The sequence below is a fragment of the Pecten maximus genome, chromosome 18 (genome assembly GCF_902652985.1).
Source record: "Pecten maximus chromosome 18, xPecMax1.1, whole genome shotgun sequence".
Taxonomy (NCBI): domain Eukaryota; kingdom Metazoa; phylum Mollusca; class Bivalvia; order Pectinida; family Pectinidae; genus Pecten; species Pecten maximus.
Genome location: NC_047032.1, coordinates 12192447 through 12209524, shown reverse-complemented (window position 1 = coordinate 12209524; position 17078 = coordinate 12192447). Strand labels below are relative to the sequence as shown.

General features: G+C 36.5%; 1 protein-coding gene across 2 annotated transcripts in view; it reads left to right on the top strand.

Moving 5' to 3' along the window:
- Positions 1-1892: 1892 nt before the first annotated feature.
- Positions 1893-17078, top strand: part of LOC117316512 — a 36658-nt gene continuing 21472 nt past the window's right edge. The window contains exon 1 of one of the 2 annotated variants that reach the window (XM_033871130.1): positions 1893-1988. The gene's annotated coding sequence lies outside the window, so the exon portion shown is untranslated. Of the gene's footprint in view, positions 1989-13378; positions 13420-17078 lie in introns of those variants that run through there. The other variant, XM_033871131.1, reaches the window with a different exon arrangement.

Below are 17078 nucleotides of genomic sequence, written 5' to 3'. Positions count from 1 at the left end.
CCCACAGTTCAATAACACTTTTTAATATTGGATTTCAAAAGAACGTTTCGTACACGGCAAACTTCAGGGGACTTTAGTCCACCAGCAGTGTCTACCACCGACAATCCCAAAGGACGGTACAAAAGTCGTCAAATATCAGCACCTATCAACACGTTATTCAAACGACACCTTGGTTATTGAAAAAAAAATGAAACAAACTCCCATTTCTATTTACCATGTATACTGGAACACAGGGGCTTGGCACGATTTTCCAAATGATAGTCCATATATATATGTATATAGTATATACATATATATATAGACTATCATTTGGAAAATCGAGGCTTGGCACGATTTTCCAAATGATAGTCCATATATATATGTATATAGTATATACATATATATATAGACTATCATTTGGAAAATCGTGCCAAGCCCCTGTGTACTGGAAGGACAGATGACAGAGCGAAAAGTCGGAGTGGTACAAACTCCCTTCAACAGACAATAGGAATCTAAACCAGAGACAAGATACCATGTCTTTGCGAACTTTGGCAAATCCATAAAAAAGACGAATGCTACCTGAAACATATACAAAGCCTTCATCCCCACCGCGAAAACTCACTATTAAATGTACTTCTTCGTGAACTTGCCTGGCATCTCGCATCACAATATCCTAGATCATAAAAATTTAACAATGCTAAGGCAAATATAACTCGAACGTCATGAAGCAGAATTAAAGGGACATTCCTTCGTTTAAATAAAGTGTTTGTCGCCAAGATGAAACTTAATGGGAAATGGACCTCGAGATAATTAAAGACCGTACTTTTACGGACTAATAGGATTTTACATTTTAAGATTAAACTAATTTCAACCTCTTAAATTGTATATACGGGCAGAGACGTATATATCATACAAGTCTCTAATACGGGCTAGCATTTGAAACCATATTATACCAACAAAACACTAGCCCTCCACCTCTGGGTTGCGAGTTCGAAACCTACGTGGGACAGTTGCCAGGCACTGACCGTAGGCCGGTAGTTTTTCTCCGGGTACTCCGGCTTTCCTCCACCTCCAAAACCTGGCACGTCCTTAAATGACCATGGCTGTTAATAGGACGTTAAACAAAAACAAAAAACAAAACGACATTATAACAGAATTGAAAATGTACAGAAAAGAGCAAAAACGCGGTTATCCGGATTTAAGGAACTAAGTTATCAAGATCGCTTGATGCTATGAATTGCCTGGTTCCATAGAATAAGATACAAATATAACTTAGCATATGGGCACTATGACATTTCTGTACGATTTCTCAAATCATTGCCTGTCGCTTGAAAATTCGCAGGTGATTCGCAAATTAATCTACTCGGCCTCGCTGAAAGTCTTATTGACTTTTCTTTAAAAACGAAATTTTAAAATTTAATAATAAGAGAAAAACATGCATTTAAAGGAAGAGTAGTCAACCATTGTCAAAACTCAAGAAAACTTTTGAAAGCGGGACTGGATAATTACTGGGGACAGTTTGTTTGTTTCTTTAATCCGACGGAAATTGACAGTGATGAATATTCGTGGAGAAATGGTGATCCAGTAATTAACCAAGTAATGTAAAATGTCTTGCATACGTTATGAAAAATTTCATATAGTCTAGATTCTATTTTATAATGTATTGATTTAAATCAGTCTTATTGCACAAGGGTATGAAAAAACATGCCATTTCATGTACTGGGTTATCTTACCTTTCTACGAAATAATGTCTAGTTATACACTGATCATCTGTGCCTATTTTATGCCAAATTAAAGAAAATTCTGACGATTCCATGACATGGTATTTGGATTTTCCCGCTACATTTCTCTATAGATCACGGAGTGCGTATAAAAATAGAAAGTACTGTGTGGTCACATGACCTTAAAATGGCGTCAAAGTTTATCGCAAAAACCATGACGGGATTAACATTCTTGCTGCAGGTGGCCACCGCTTTTGTGGTCTAAGTGACATCTGCAGACATGTAACGGTAAGTATACTATTGATATATTATTTAGATACACTTTAACTGGTAAACTGTATGATTTGGCGATGTACATGTGATAACAAAGAAAAGTTAAGTGTGAAAGGTGTAACTTTTTATTATCACAGCCACAGGCTTAATCAAGTGATACTTCGAGTCATCACTTCCAAATGATTTGTCGTTAAGAAAAAAAATCATTTCTTGCGGGTTAACATCTGCTAGTTAAGCCTTTCCACTTCCAGTAGACGAGGTAAAGGTTGATTCCCCCACTAATGTATACGTAGTAGTCGTGTATTAGGCCTATTTACTGCATGTGTTGTGTACATGTATAGTTTGGGGACGCATTGATCGTTATATCATGAGATAGACATTGCTAATCTACTCCAGGTCCTAACGTCTGTATATTATTGTGTAAGAGGAGTGGGAAAATGCACGGCCAGACTGGGGCTTGAACCTGGGACCTCCGAACACTAGCCAGGTGCTCTACCAATATTGAGCTACCTGGTCGACAATGATTATTTGGGGCAAAGAAGTAATTCAAACAGTGTGGACAATGTGGCTTGTTAAATTTTCGAGGCAATCCACCCCTTTATCAAAACACAAAAAATACAGATACAATCACATAATATATATAAGAAGTACTGGAAATACAATAAAATACATTAAGAATAATGTTTTAGTAACTGGAGAAACCACAATGAACCCTTCGGCAAACGTGGGCCAAAGGCGGATACTAGCGTGACTGTATCATGTTCAACACTAGAACGCTATGCGACCAACGGCTGAGATATTTTGAATTCCCCCACACGTGAAAGTATATCGAAGAGTTCAAAGACGATTCGTCCCTAAATACTGCTAGTGGATGACATTGCATTGATATCAGATTTCAGAATAAAATGTTGCATTATCGTCTCTACAGTGATTGATTAAATATTGTGTACAAAGTCTGAAAAACTTTTGAAAAATATCTTTAAGATAATTAGAATTATTCTGTATATATATATATACTTAATTAGAATTATTCTATATATCTACACTGTATATACTTCAATGTATACCAGTTGGAGCATGGATTTGTTGCTAAAAATAGCCAAAATAGTAAATTTTGCAATATATTATTAAAAGTCACATTAATTTAAGACAATGAAGGTTTATAATATTGATCTGAAAGATGTTTACTATAAGCGGTGTCTACTTAGAAATTTAAAGTTAAACATGAAGTTACTACCTGAAATATGTTACCAGTACATCAATTTTTGGTAAATGTGCAAATTATTTTTATTTCTGCATTTGTATGATGTTTCATGACTAAATAAATACAACTTGGATTAATTTTTTTTTCAAAGTTCAGTGTAAAGTGATTTCTCCTATTTTTAGTAACAAATCTATATACAATCTACCTCAATTGGTGAATAATACGCATTGCAAAAAAAAAAGTCAGTGGTTTTCCTCAACCTAATTTTAGAAACAAAGCCAAGTAAGCTATCAAGAACAGATGATTTTAAACAGATTGTGAAATAATACATGCTAAATGAATTTGTGTAGGAACTAATTCTATTCAAACTGAATGCTTGACAGACCTATCATATTCAAATTACTTCAATAACTGCATTTGGTGGTATAAATGTGAATGATTTTAAATTCAGGAGTAACAAGATATTTTCAGACATTTTGACAGGATTTTTACCTACTTTATAACAGAAGAGACCTACAGGAGTTTATTTCCAAACATTAAAACTTTAAGCGTAAAATATTTTATAGACATTTTTCCAAATTCTAATTTTGTATCAAGTCTCCATGCAATGATGCTGGCATCGGAGATATTATGTGTCAACACAGAAGTTAGAAGAGGGGAGGTAACTCATATAATGTTGTATAAAATAGGCGGCTGCTATGGCGAAAATCTTACGAGTCCGAAAAATAACAACACCTTGTTTGATCTCCTTCCATATAATCCTTACCAATTTTCAGCCAAATGGTACCAGCAGAAATGGAGAAGAAATTTTAAAAAAATGTTTTTTTCAAGATGGCGACCATATAGCAGCAATCTTGGATTTATGACTTTATATGAAATATGAAAATGTGTAATGACATATCTTTGGTCCCAAATTTTACTGTGCTATAGATTTTTACTGTTTCAATATAAATATTTGTAAACAAGTTCAAGTAAAACACCTGTTGGTTCCTTGACGTAAAAATCTAGCTGTCATTGTGCAAGAAACAGGTAAACAACATAAAAATCTTAGCATATTACATCCATGTTGCATGTCAGAGATATTTTATTACTATGAGAGACTATAATGACAAGCTTAAAGAACTAAGTATTAGTTACACTTTGTAAAGTTGAGGACAAAGAAATGGATGGGACAATGGTGAAACGCCCAAATGGTGATTGCATAACAAATCTCATACATTTGTATTTCTATATGACTGACAGCATAAATAGTGTATGTGCTTAACTTATGGATCAACAGTACGTACCATTATAATACTATGTTGTGTTAAATTAAAAATTAGATAAATAGGTATGTAACATAAAACAAAAAATATCTTTCAAAAAAGATAAACGGCATAGTTTTAATGCTTAATTGTTGATATAATGTAAAACTGCTGGTGAAATAAATTAATGAACTAATGCGTTTCAGCACAGAAAGCAAAATTATATCAGTTTGAATCATTTTTGGTGATAATGGGTGACTGCATTTGTATCAGGAATATAATTTTATTAATGTGTCATGTGAATAGATACATCCACTTATTCAGCTTGCATTCAATCTTTACTTTGTTTTTAATTGCATATCTGCATTTTGCATTTACCGCTGCATTGACTAATCACATACTTCATCTTGACCTGAGTAACGCCACCTGTCGCGTCATATCCGGTGCCAAAAAAATATTATACAGCTATGCCGAAAAAACAATGATGCTTCCTGGATTATCTGACCTGCATGATCTGCCACAAATACATAACCCATAATATATACCAGACCTCTTATGTCCTGATTGAATGGATTACTATTTTATGCCTTTAAATTATAACCTGCAGTGATCACATCAGGACTATAGTCATTCACATGGAAAACTTTAATTCTCATAGATCACTTTAATGTTGTAAAAGCAAAGAGTTTTCTTTTAACAAAAAATATGAAACATTAAGTCATAGAGATCTCTACTGAAATTTTTATGAGCTTGCCTCTTTGAGAGGGATCAAGGTTATGTTGTCACTTTGATGTCAGCGAATAATTGTTAAGTTTTTGGTGCATTTAAGTGTTAAATGGGATCTGAGTAACCTCCTTTATTATTGTACTAGGGTTCTGATATTTGGTTTGAGGGTTGCTCTGGAGGTTACATGTAACTATTACTACTTGAAGTCAATGAATTTTTTTGGGGGAAAATGTCTGTTTTTGTAGTAAACATTTTGGACTTAGACTTTTTATGTCAAATGTAATATTAAGTTTTTGGTGCAAGTGTTGAAAGGCATCAGTAAACTTTTTAGGTCACCTGAGACAAAGTCTCAGTTGACCTATTGCGATCGCCTTTTGTCCGGCGTCGTGCGTCGTAAACAATTTACATTTTCAACTTCTTCTCAATAAACAACAGGCCCAGAGACCTGATATTGAGTGTGTAGCATGCTGGGATAAAGGGCTACAAAGTTTGTTCAAGTGGATGACCTTGACCTTCATTCAAGGTCACAGGGGTCAAATATGCTAAAATCTTTAAACAACTTACTCTTGATAACCAAAAGGCCCAGAGACCTAATGATAGGTCAGTAGCATGCTGGGACGAAGGGCTACCAATTTTGTTCAAATGGATGACCTTGACCTTCATTCAAGGTCACAGGGGTCAAATATGCTAAAATCTTTAAACAACTTCTTCTTGATAACCAAAAGACCCAGAGATCCAATATTAGGTCTATAGAATGCTGGGATGAAGGGCTACCAAGTTTGTTCAAATGGATGACCTTGACCTTCATTCAAGGTCACAGGGGTCAAATATGCTAAAATCTTTAAACAACTTCTTCTTGATAACCAAAAGGCCCAGAGACCCAATATTCAGTCTTCTGAAGAATGATATGATGAAGGGCTACCAAGTTGGTTCAAATGGATGAACTTGACCTTCATTCAAGGTCACAGGGACCAAATATGCTTAGATCTTGAAATGATTTCTTTTTGATAACCAAAAGGCCCAGAGACCCAATATTAGGTCTGTAGCATGCTGGGATAAAAAGCTACCAAGTTTGTTCAAATGGATGACCTTGACCTTCATTCAAGGTCACAGGGACCAAATATGCTAAAATATATCATAAGTCGAGTGACCGTTAAGGCCCATGGTCCTCTTGTTTACAATTACTCTATGATACTTAAATTTGGTTAAAGGGTTGCTGAAGGGGTAAAAACTAATTGATTCTATGTCATTTCTACCTTTAGATATAAAATATTTTTTGTTAAAATATCGGTTTACATGTACGTTAGATTCCAGTTGGTGAACTCACCCCCTAGTGATGAGGTATATAAAGGTTGCACAACGATTGTTGGATATGGAATTTATTTCACACTCGTAAGTTATTTTTTTAAATATAACTTACGAGTGTGAAATAAATTCCATATCCAAAAATCACGAATCGTGTGGCCTGTTTCTACCACAATAATATCGGCTTTAATCAAAGGGAAACGTGGCCAAGGCTTATTTCACGTATGCAAATAAGGTATACAGGGTGACGGCCAGGACTCAGTGATGTGACGTCATTCGATTATTGATGATGTCAATAACAATTGCAGCTTGGGTTCAAAGTTCGAATTCTTGACCAATCAAAAGACGGAATATAACATATATATCCAACAGTCGGCACATTTATACAATGACTTGAGAGTGGAACAACACAGCGTATTGTGGTAGAAAGTGATATACAATGTGAGGTGAGCTTTGTACTGATGACCGTACTCTTGTATAGTGTATTCATCCTCCAGGGAAAAAATAATTGCATTTGTAGTACCAGCAAACCTAACTCTATCTGCTCACTTTTTCCAACCCATGCTCCAGCATTATATGTATCATGTTTAATTAAGCATTGAACGGCTTTCAGTTGGCATTCATATTGACTATGAATGCCAACTGAAAGCCGTTCAATGCTTATATTTACCATCTGCAATTTTTTATTTGTCGTGCGATTTTTTTTTGAAATTTTCAAATTCAAATTTCAGTTGGCAGTTCATAAGCTGGTCAACTGAATTGGTAGGGTTATATAGTGGCAGTGCCATACAATGGTAAATATATATGTATGAACTGTTGGCTGGGGGCAAGTGCCAAGTCCCTGTATCAAAGTCTGTTTTACGTTGAATTCAATGTCAATGTTAGGAAAATTTGTCCAAGGGCCAAGGATTATACAATGTACCAATAACAGGAAGGATGTTGGGTGGTCATCAGTCAAAGGATGTCGCAGTCTGTGTTGATCAGGAAATTCCCTGTTACAAACTGCTTCTTATAGGTGAAGCAACTTTGACACTACAAAGCTGAAATACTCTATGTGTAGCTCATACCATACATGTCATTCATTTGTTTGATATAGGTTTTAAATAAACATTCCACAAAAGCAACGTAGGGAGACACCAACAGATAGGGTCAAATAGCAAGGGTGCATGATATGAGAAGGGGTATCTAGGGAGACACCAACAGATAGGGTCATGTGAGAAGGGGTATCTAGGTAGACACTAACAGCCAGGGTCATGTGAGAAGGTGTATTTAGGGAGACACCAACAGTCAGGGTTATCTGAGAAGGGGTATCTTAAGAGGGAGACACCAACAGATAGGGTCATGTGACGATGAGTATCTAGAGAGACATCAATAGTGAGGGTCATGTGACGATGAGTATCTAGAGAGACACAAACAGCAAGGGTCATGTGACGATGAGTATCTAGAGAGACAACAACAGTGAAGGTCATGTGAGGATGAGTATCTAGAGAGACACCAACAGTGAGGGTCATGTGACGATGAGTATCTAGAGAGACACCAACAGTGAGGGTCATGTGCGATGAGTATCTAGAGAGACACCAATAGTGAGGGTCATGTGAAGATGAGTATCTAGAGAGACACCAACAGCGAGGGTCATGTGACAATAGGTATCTAGAATGACACCAACAGTGAGGGTCAGTGACGATGAGTATCTAGAGAGACACCAACAGTGAGGGTCATGTGAGGATGAGTATCTGGGGAGACACCAACAGTGAGGGTCATGTGAGGATGAGTATCTAGAGAGACACGTACCAACAGTGAGGGTCATGTGACGATGAGTATCTAGAGAGACACGTACCAACAATGAGGGTCCTGTGACGATTAGTATCTAGAGAGACACCAACAGTGAGGGTCATGTGAGGATGAGTATCTAGAGAGACACCAACAGCCAGGGTCATGTGAGGATGAGTATCTAGAGAGACACCAACAGTGAGGGTCATGTGATGATGAGTATCTAGAGAGACACCAACAGCGAGGGCCATGTGACGATAGGTATCTAGAGAGACACCAACAGTGAGGGTCAGTGACGATGAGTATCTAGAGAGACACCAACAGTGAGGGTCATGTGACAATGAGTATCTGGGGAGACACCAACAGCGAGGGCCATGTGACGATAGGTATCTCGAGAGACACCAACAGCGAGGGCCATGTGACGATAGGTATCTAGAGAGACACCAACAGTGAGTGTCATGTGAGAAGGGGTATCTAGGGAGACACCAACAGTGAGGGTCATGTGAGGATGAGTATCTAGAGAGACACCAACAGTGAGGGTCATGTGAGGATGAGTATCTAGAATGACACCAACAGTGAGGGTCAGTGACGATGAGTATCTAGAGAGACACCAACAGCGAGGGTCATGTGACAATAGGTATCTAGAATGACACCAACAGTGAGGGTCAGTGACGATGAGTATCTAGAGAGACACCAACAGTGAGGGTCATGTGAGGATGAGTATCTAGAGAGACACCAACAGTGAGGGTCATGTGAGGATGAGTATCTGGGGAGACACCAACAGTGAGGGTCATGTGACGATAGGTATCTCAAGAGACACCAACAGTGAGGGTCATGTGAGGATGAGTATCTAGAGAGACACCAACAGTGAGGGTCATGTGAGGATGAGTATCTAGAGAGACACCAACAGTGAGGGTCATGTGACGATGAGTATCTAGAGAGACACCAACAGTGAGGGTCATGTGACGATGAGTATCTAGAGAGACACCAACAGTGAGGGTCATGTGACGATGAGTATCTGGAGAGACACCAACAGTGAGGGTCATGTGACGATAGGTATCTCGAGAGACACCAACAGTGAGGGTCATGTGAGGATGAGTATCTAGAGAGACACCAACAGTGAGTGTCATGTGAGAAGGGGTATCTAGGGAGACACCAACAGTGAGGGTCATGTGAGGATGAGTATCTAGAGAGACACCAACAGTGAGGGTCATGTGAGGATGAGTATCTAGAATGACACCAACAGTGAGGGTCAGTGACGATGAGTATCTAGAGAGACACCAACAGCGAGGGTCATGTGACAATAGGTATCTAGAGAGACACCAACAGTGAGGGTCATGTGAGGATGAGTATCTAGAGAGACACCAACAGTGAGGGTCATGTGAGGATGAGTATCTAGAGAGACACCAACAGTGAGGGTCATGTGACGATAGGTATCTAGAGAGACACCAACAGTGAGGGTCATGTGACGATAGGTATTTAGAGAGACATCAACAGTGAGGGTCATGTGACGATAAGTATCTAGAGAGACACCAACAGTGAGGGTCATGTGAGGATGAGTATCTAGAGAGACACGTACCAACAGTGAGGGTCATGTGACAATGAGTATCTAGGGAGACACCAACAGTGAGGGTCATGTGACGATTGGTATCTAGAGAGACACCAACAGTGAGGGTCATGTGACGATGAGTATCTAGAGAGACACCAACAGTGAGGGTCATGTGAGGATGAGTATCTAGAGAGACACCAACAGTGAGGGTCATGTGACGATTGATATCTAGGAGAACATTAAAAGAAGAAAGCAATTTTTAATTAAACTCCGAGAGAGAGAGTGGACAGGATATCAGTGATTTATGATCCCAAGTGTTGCAACTGGGTAGTAGATTTATTCTAGTCACATCAATTAATGTCTTACTATCACATAAAACCCAGTTCTGAAGGGATTCAGTTTGTGAACAACACAACAGAGGGTTGATTTTAATAGGAAATATCTACCAGGAAATTGGTCTGACTTCACCATATTTTTCGGTTTAACCACTTATATATTTAAGTACTCGTCTTAAATGTATCAACAGAGGAAGTGAGAACCTGTACATGGTTCCAATTAGAAATGAAATAATTCCTGTCTATTTCTGTATTCAATGGGTAAGTTCTATATATGCTATTGTGACAAATTGCTTGAGTTTTTGTTAACTCATAGATGTTTTAAAGGTCTGCATTGACTCAATAGTAGCTAGATCATTGTCTGACTTCAGAGTGTTCATAGGGAAACATGAGCATTCCTGCATATAAGTACATACATACTTTATAAGGTATATCCCTGGAAGTTCTTTTTTTTAGTGGGAGTTCGTGCTGATCATTTCATATGATAAAGTCGACCACAAATGACCTATTGACCTCTATAATTAAACCATATCATATATATTGGTTGGTTGTTTGTTTGTTGGGTTTATGGACCTTGTGAACAGCTAGGGTCATTTTGAGGCAGGGCCTCCTTGTAGTAGTTGGTGACTACCTCACTGAACCGTAGGCAGTCTTATGCCCAAGGACACAACCGCAACAGCACAGATCAGTCCGTTACACAGCTTCCCAAGAATTACAAACTGATATGGGTAGGAAGCATGGAGTTAAGTACGTACCTTGGATCTTCACCTAAAACTGATGTGGTCGGAGCTCGACCAACTGAGCATTTGTGGTCTCCTTATGTTTATTGATTAATTATATATAATCATTGCAGGTGAGTTCAATACAATTGGTATTCATGTCACAGTGGAGCATATAGGTCATTCATTCAAAGAGACTGCACGATTACATGTTAATCAAAAGATCAAACAATCTCAGGCTTAAAGTAATAATTAAACCCAGAAAAAAAACTTACCTCAAAATATTTTATTGGTTCTAACCATTAAAATATGCACCAGACAATGCATGTATGTACACTAAATCATTATTTATCGAGACACACAATTTTATATCAAAATGTGATATTATTTTTAAAAATTGTTAAAAACAAATAAAAACAATTTTTTTTTGGTGTCATGAGATGATATATTTGTCCTACCTTGGTATCATTCTAATTAAAATCATATACATGCTGCATTCACATTTCACTTTTGTTCATACCTCAAAAGGAATCTGAAAACCATTAAAGTGGATGAATAATCAGATACCTGAACCCAGACATATATAACACTTTAAATCTGGTTCTACATTCTATAAGACTATCACCGGTCTTATCCTGAGGTGTGTATTATATGTATCAACTGGACGATAAAACAGGTGTTTACATACCTGTAATCACAATACGTCAATAACACTTGTAAAGTTCAACATAACAGGTCAGTTTGGACTGACATACCTTGGTATGTATAATTAAATGGAGGTCATAATGTACAAAATATTGAACTACAATGTACATGTATATGGTTTCATATTGTTACGACAGAGCAGAAAAGAGTTACATTATATATATATAATGTTTATATTAAAATGGTATATTAAAACAATAATTAAGTAAATAAAGAAGCTGGTGATTGATAATAATCTTACTTGAAAATGCAACTTTTGAAGTAAAATTATATAGTCTCTGATTATAATTATATATGTTGATGTCAAAATAGAATTTAATAATATGAAAATAAGTTAAAATAGATAAATAAATAAATAAAAAAAATAAACAAATAAATAAATAAAAAAGCCAGGGAAGGGATTAATAATGATCAAACTTAAAGTCATGATAGTTAAAATGAAATTATATAATAATGTTCTGATTTACAATTTTAAGCTCACCTGGGACCGAAGGCCCGGTGAGCTTATGCAATGGTGCGTCGTCAATCATCCGTCGTCCGTCCATCAACATTTGCTTCAAATCGCTACTAGTTGATTTTGACCAAATTTAGTCAGAAACATCCTTGGCGGAAGGGGATCAGATTTCGCATAAATGGTGACTCTGACACCCAAGGGGCCTGAGGGGCGGGGCCCAATAGGGAAAATTGAGGCAATTCCTTTAAATCGCTACTAGTCATCAAGTTATGAATGGATTTGGATTGAACCCAATTTGGTCAAAAACATCCTTTGGGGAAGGGGAACAGATTTTGCATAAATGGTGACTCTGACCTCCAAGGGGCCAAAGGGGAGGGGCCCCATAGGGGAAATAGAGGTAATTCCTTTAAATCGCCACTAGTCATAAAGTTATGAATGGATTTGAACCCAATTTAGTCAGAAACATCATTGGGGAAGGGGAACAGATTTTGCATAAATGGTGACTCTGACCCCCGAGGGTCCAAAGGGGAGGGGCCCCATAGCGGAAATAGAGGTAATTCCTTTAAATCGCTACTAGTCATAAAGTTATGAAAGGATTTGAATCCAGTTTGGTCAGAAACATCATTGGAGAAAGAGGAACAGATTTTGCATAAATGGTGACTCTGACCCCCGAGGAGCCAAAGGGGAGGGGCCCCATAGGGGAAATAGAGGTAATTCCTTTAAATCGCCACTAGTCATAAAGTTATGAATGGATTTGAACCCAATTTAGTGAGAAACATCCTTTGGGGAAGGGGAACAGATTTTGCATAAATGGTGACCCTGACCCCTGAGGGACCAAATTGGTGGGGCCCCATTGGGGAAATAGAGGTAATTCCTTTAAATCGCTACTACTCATAAAGTTATGAAAGGATTTGAACCCAATTTGGTCAGAAACATCATTGGGGAAAGAGGAACAGATCTTGCATAAATAGTGACCCTGACCCCCGAGGGGCCAAAGGGGTGGGGCCCCATAGGGGAAATAGAGGTAATTCCTTTAAATCGCTACTATAGTCATAAAGTTATAAATGGATGTTCTAAAAACAATTCTTGAGGTCTTTCAGACCCTTAGAGAGTCTGGACTTCATTATTTCTTTAAAGCAGTTTGGATCCCCACACCATAACCATATATAGCATTGTTTGAGATTGACAAATAAAACGAATTGAGCATGAACATTATTTTGACATTTGGTCTAATCCAACCAGGTGAGCGATACAGGCCCCATGGGCCTCTTGTTAGTATGTGCTGTCGGAATGTGTACCGAGCCCCTTTCTGTGCCCCAGATAGTGTGATTGAGTGTAGGAAGCTTATTCAGGTAAACTATACCCTTGGATAATCATTTCTCTATTTGTATAAATACAATGAGTTACCTTTAAGCACTGTGGACACCTGTTTATGGTAAGTAGGAAGGATTATCCTGGTTTTATCATAAATATTCTTTAACTATCGACACAGGAAGAATTCTGTCAAAAAAACTTAATTTCACTGTTGAAATTTTGTGAATATTTCTAAAAATCTCATGTTGGCTTAATAATCTAAACAATTAATTAGTGATTGTCACGTAAATGGTGAAAGTGGAAAAGGATTATTTCATCTGGAACCAGGTAAACCCAAAGAGGATTTATATATATATATATATATATATTCATCACAGTACAACTATGACAGGAAATTCAAATCTTTATCTTCAGATCACCAACACATATGATACATTGTGCTAATTATTTTATATATAATATATATATATATATATACATGTATATAGGGTCTAGCAAGTACAGTACTAACAATAGCATGGCCCAATATAGGTACTTGCATCCTAATAAACAGACGTAAATTGGCCAATTTTTTTTTAGGAAATTTGCTCCTATACAAAACATATTATACAGTACTGTATATTGAAGTTTTGAAAATCGGGTCATTATGTAAAGTACAGAGCTGATATTGAAAATGCTTTGAAAGGGTTGTCAAAATGTTTGTTTAATTTAAATACCATATTGTACCTCACTCCACTGGGCAATTATCATTCTCTGTGTGTGTAGATTTAAAGGAATCAACCTAACTAGTACTAACAGGAAGAATTTTTTGTACAGTTAATTTGTTGTGCAAGTTATATAATTATTTTACCTAACTTTTACAAGCAGTGATGAATGGTTATCTAATTGTCAAAAATGTGAATAGATACATGTATCTATATATTTATATACCGGTATATATTTTTTGTTTACTTTAACAAGTTTTACTTCCCCCTATACCCTACTGCCTGACCCTTAGAGAAAATTAATTTTGAACTTCCCCATGTATTTTTGGTCTGGTACAGGTCACATTTTGTAGCTGGTTTATTTTCAAAATATTCTTGTTTATGATATAGCCCACCTGTCCCAAAAATCACTCCTTGTCATGAACAAGTGTGTGGATTTTAATCAAATTTGGTCGGAATTATCCAATTTTGTATTAACATTTAGTCTGGCCCCATGGGCCTGAGGAGTAGGGCCCATATTAAATTGTCAAGGGAAATGTAGCAAAAAATTCTTTCTCTTTGCTGTCATATCTATAGGTGAGCCATACAGGCCCTCTGGGCATTGTGTTTGTGTCTGAATCCCTCCCTCCATCCGTCCGTAAACAATTCTTGTTATCGCTATTTCTGAGAAGTTACTGAAGGGATCTTTCTCAAATTTCACATGCAGGTTCCCCTTGATCTGTAGTTATGCATATTGCATTTTTGGACCGATCGGAAAACATGGCCGAAAGGCAGCCATCTTGGATTTTGGCAATTGAAGATTGCTATCGCTATTTCTCAGAAAGTACTGAAGGGATCTTTCTGAAATTTGATATATAGGTTGCCCTTGGTCTGTCATATTGTATTTTGGGATCAATCTGGAAAAAAACATGATCAACATTTCATAGATAAGTTCCACTTGTTTGAAAAGTACTGGAGGGATGTTTCTCAATTTACACAGATTAGTAGACTTGGAAGGGAAAAATAGAGAGAAGATCAATCTGACATGGAATCTATAAAGATCATTCACTGGTGGGCGCCAAGATCCCTCTGGGATCTCTTATTTGGGATTAAATTTGCTTCCTATTTAAAAACATACAAAGACTATTTCATAGCCTGTCAATGTGTAATATTCCTATTCCTGGAAGTATATGTTGAGAATATTTCATAATCATTTTTATCTCCCTCTATACCTGTAAGTATATTTTTATTTGTATAGATATGTACATTGATATAGATAATATTTCTGCTTACACATTTATCTGTTATCTGTTAAAAGGACACCTGTCTATTAAAGACACTTTTGATCTGTCCCTAGGTTTGACTGTTACAGTGTATATCTTTGAGGTTCATTTTTTCAATATTTAACTTTAACTGAATGGTTTAGCTGAATACTCCAGCATAAGACAGTATAAATCTGTACATTTATAGGAATCAACAGTCAGACACATTTGATTGACATGTTGTTTAAATTTCCTAGAACTTTTGTAAAAAATAAACATTTTAGATAAATTTATGCACTGTAAAATATTCTTATTGCTGGGCTGCTTTTAAATTGCATGTCAATGTTATTATATATTGAATGTTGATACATAGTGATTGAGATACTAATAAATGAACAAAATGTCTAAAATATTATCTATAACTCCAGGGTAATTTCTAAAAATAACAATTTTAGTATTTCCTTGTACATATTTTAACTGCAATTTGTTTTCATTTGATACCTGTTCACGTTTTAGAGTACATGACAAAAAAGATTACATAATTCCCAGATATTAATAGTTAAATCCCTCTCAGAAATGCTCTGGGAAATGGGGCAATACTTGTTTATATAATTGTTATTAAGCTGAAATGTCATCATAATTTACTGCCACCGGATGAGTCAAAATAAATATATAGGTCCCTCTGTAAGATATTTCCAAATATAATATCAAACTCTCATGTCCCTGTGTAGGATAGGTCCAAATACACATATAGACTGTATCAAATTCTCAGGTCCCTGTGTAGGATAGGTCCAAATACACATATAGACTGTATCAAATTCTCATGTCCCTGTGTAGGATAGGTCCAAATACACATATAGACTGTATCAAATTCTCAGGTCCCTGTGTAGGATAGGTCCAAATACACATATAGACTGTATCAAATTCTCATGTCCCTGTGTAGGATATGTCCAAATATAGACTGTATCAAATTCTCGTGTTCTTATGATCTTAACTTGATCACAATAATTCAAATATCTATAAATATGTATTTTCCTTTTTGGGCCTAAATACATCACTTTTTATCCTGATGAGGCACATTAAGGGGCAAGGTGTATGTAAAAATAGGTAAGTAGTTACCATATTCCAAATATCTAAGGATTAAATTGAATACATTGTTTACTTGATGGAGCTGCTAACAAAAAATACCATAAACAGCAAAGAGCAAACTCTGTTTTTTGTGATCTATAGCTCCATAACATAAAAAAAGTATATTCAACATAATTCTTATAAAATCTACTGTACATGATCACTGTAAAAATCCACTTTTCTCTCTTAGAAATTATTACACTGCTGTATCAGCCAATCAAAAGTGACGTTACAAACAGTGACGTCATTTTTTGCGCCAATGAAAATGCTTGTTAAATCATTATTACATTTATCCTGCAATATGTCCAGGCAAACTCATAACTTTGACTCTCAGTAGGGGGTAGGCTTATTGAAGGAGAGGGGAGCATTTTTTGTTAACATTTTTACTGGACTGTTATAGACACATTGGCTAACATTTTGATATTGTCAGCTGAATGTGTGAAATAAAAGTGTTTTATTGAATGAATTAAGACTTGGTTAGATTTGATATGTAATACAATGTAATGAGCCCTTAATTTAAAATTATTAGATATTTCTGTTATACAGTATGTACAGAATGTTTAAAACTGGAAAAAAGACCAGCACATATCCCCCTTACATCTGCTGGTATGACAGGTACTTTTAAATTAGACAATATTAGAAATTCTGAAGATTACAGCTCAAATAGATATTGAATTTTGTACATTCCAAAAATAGCTCGGTGATAA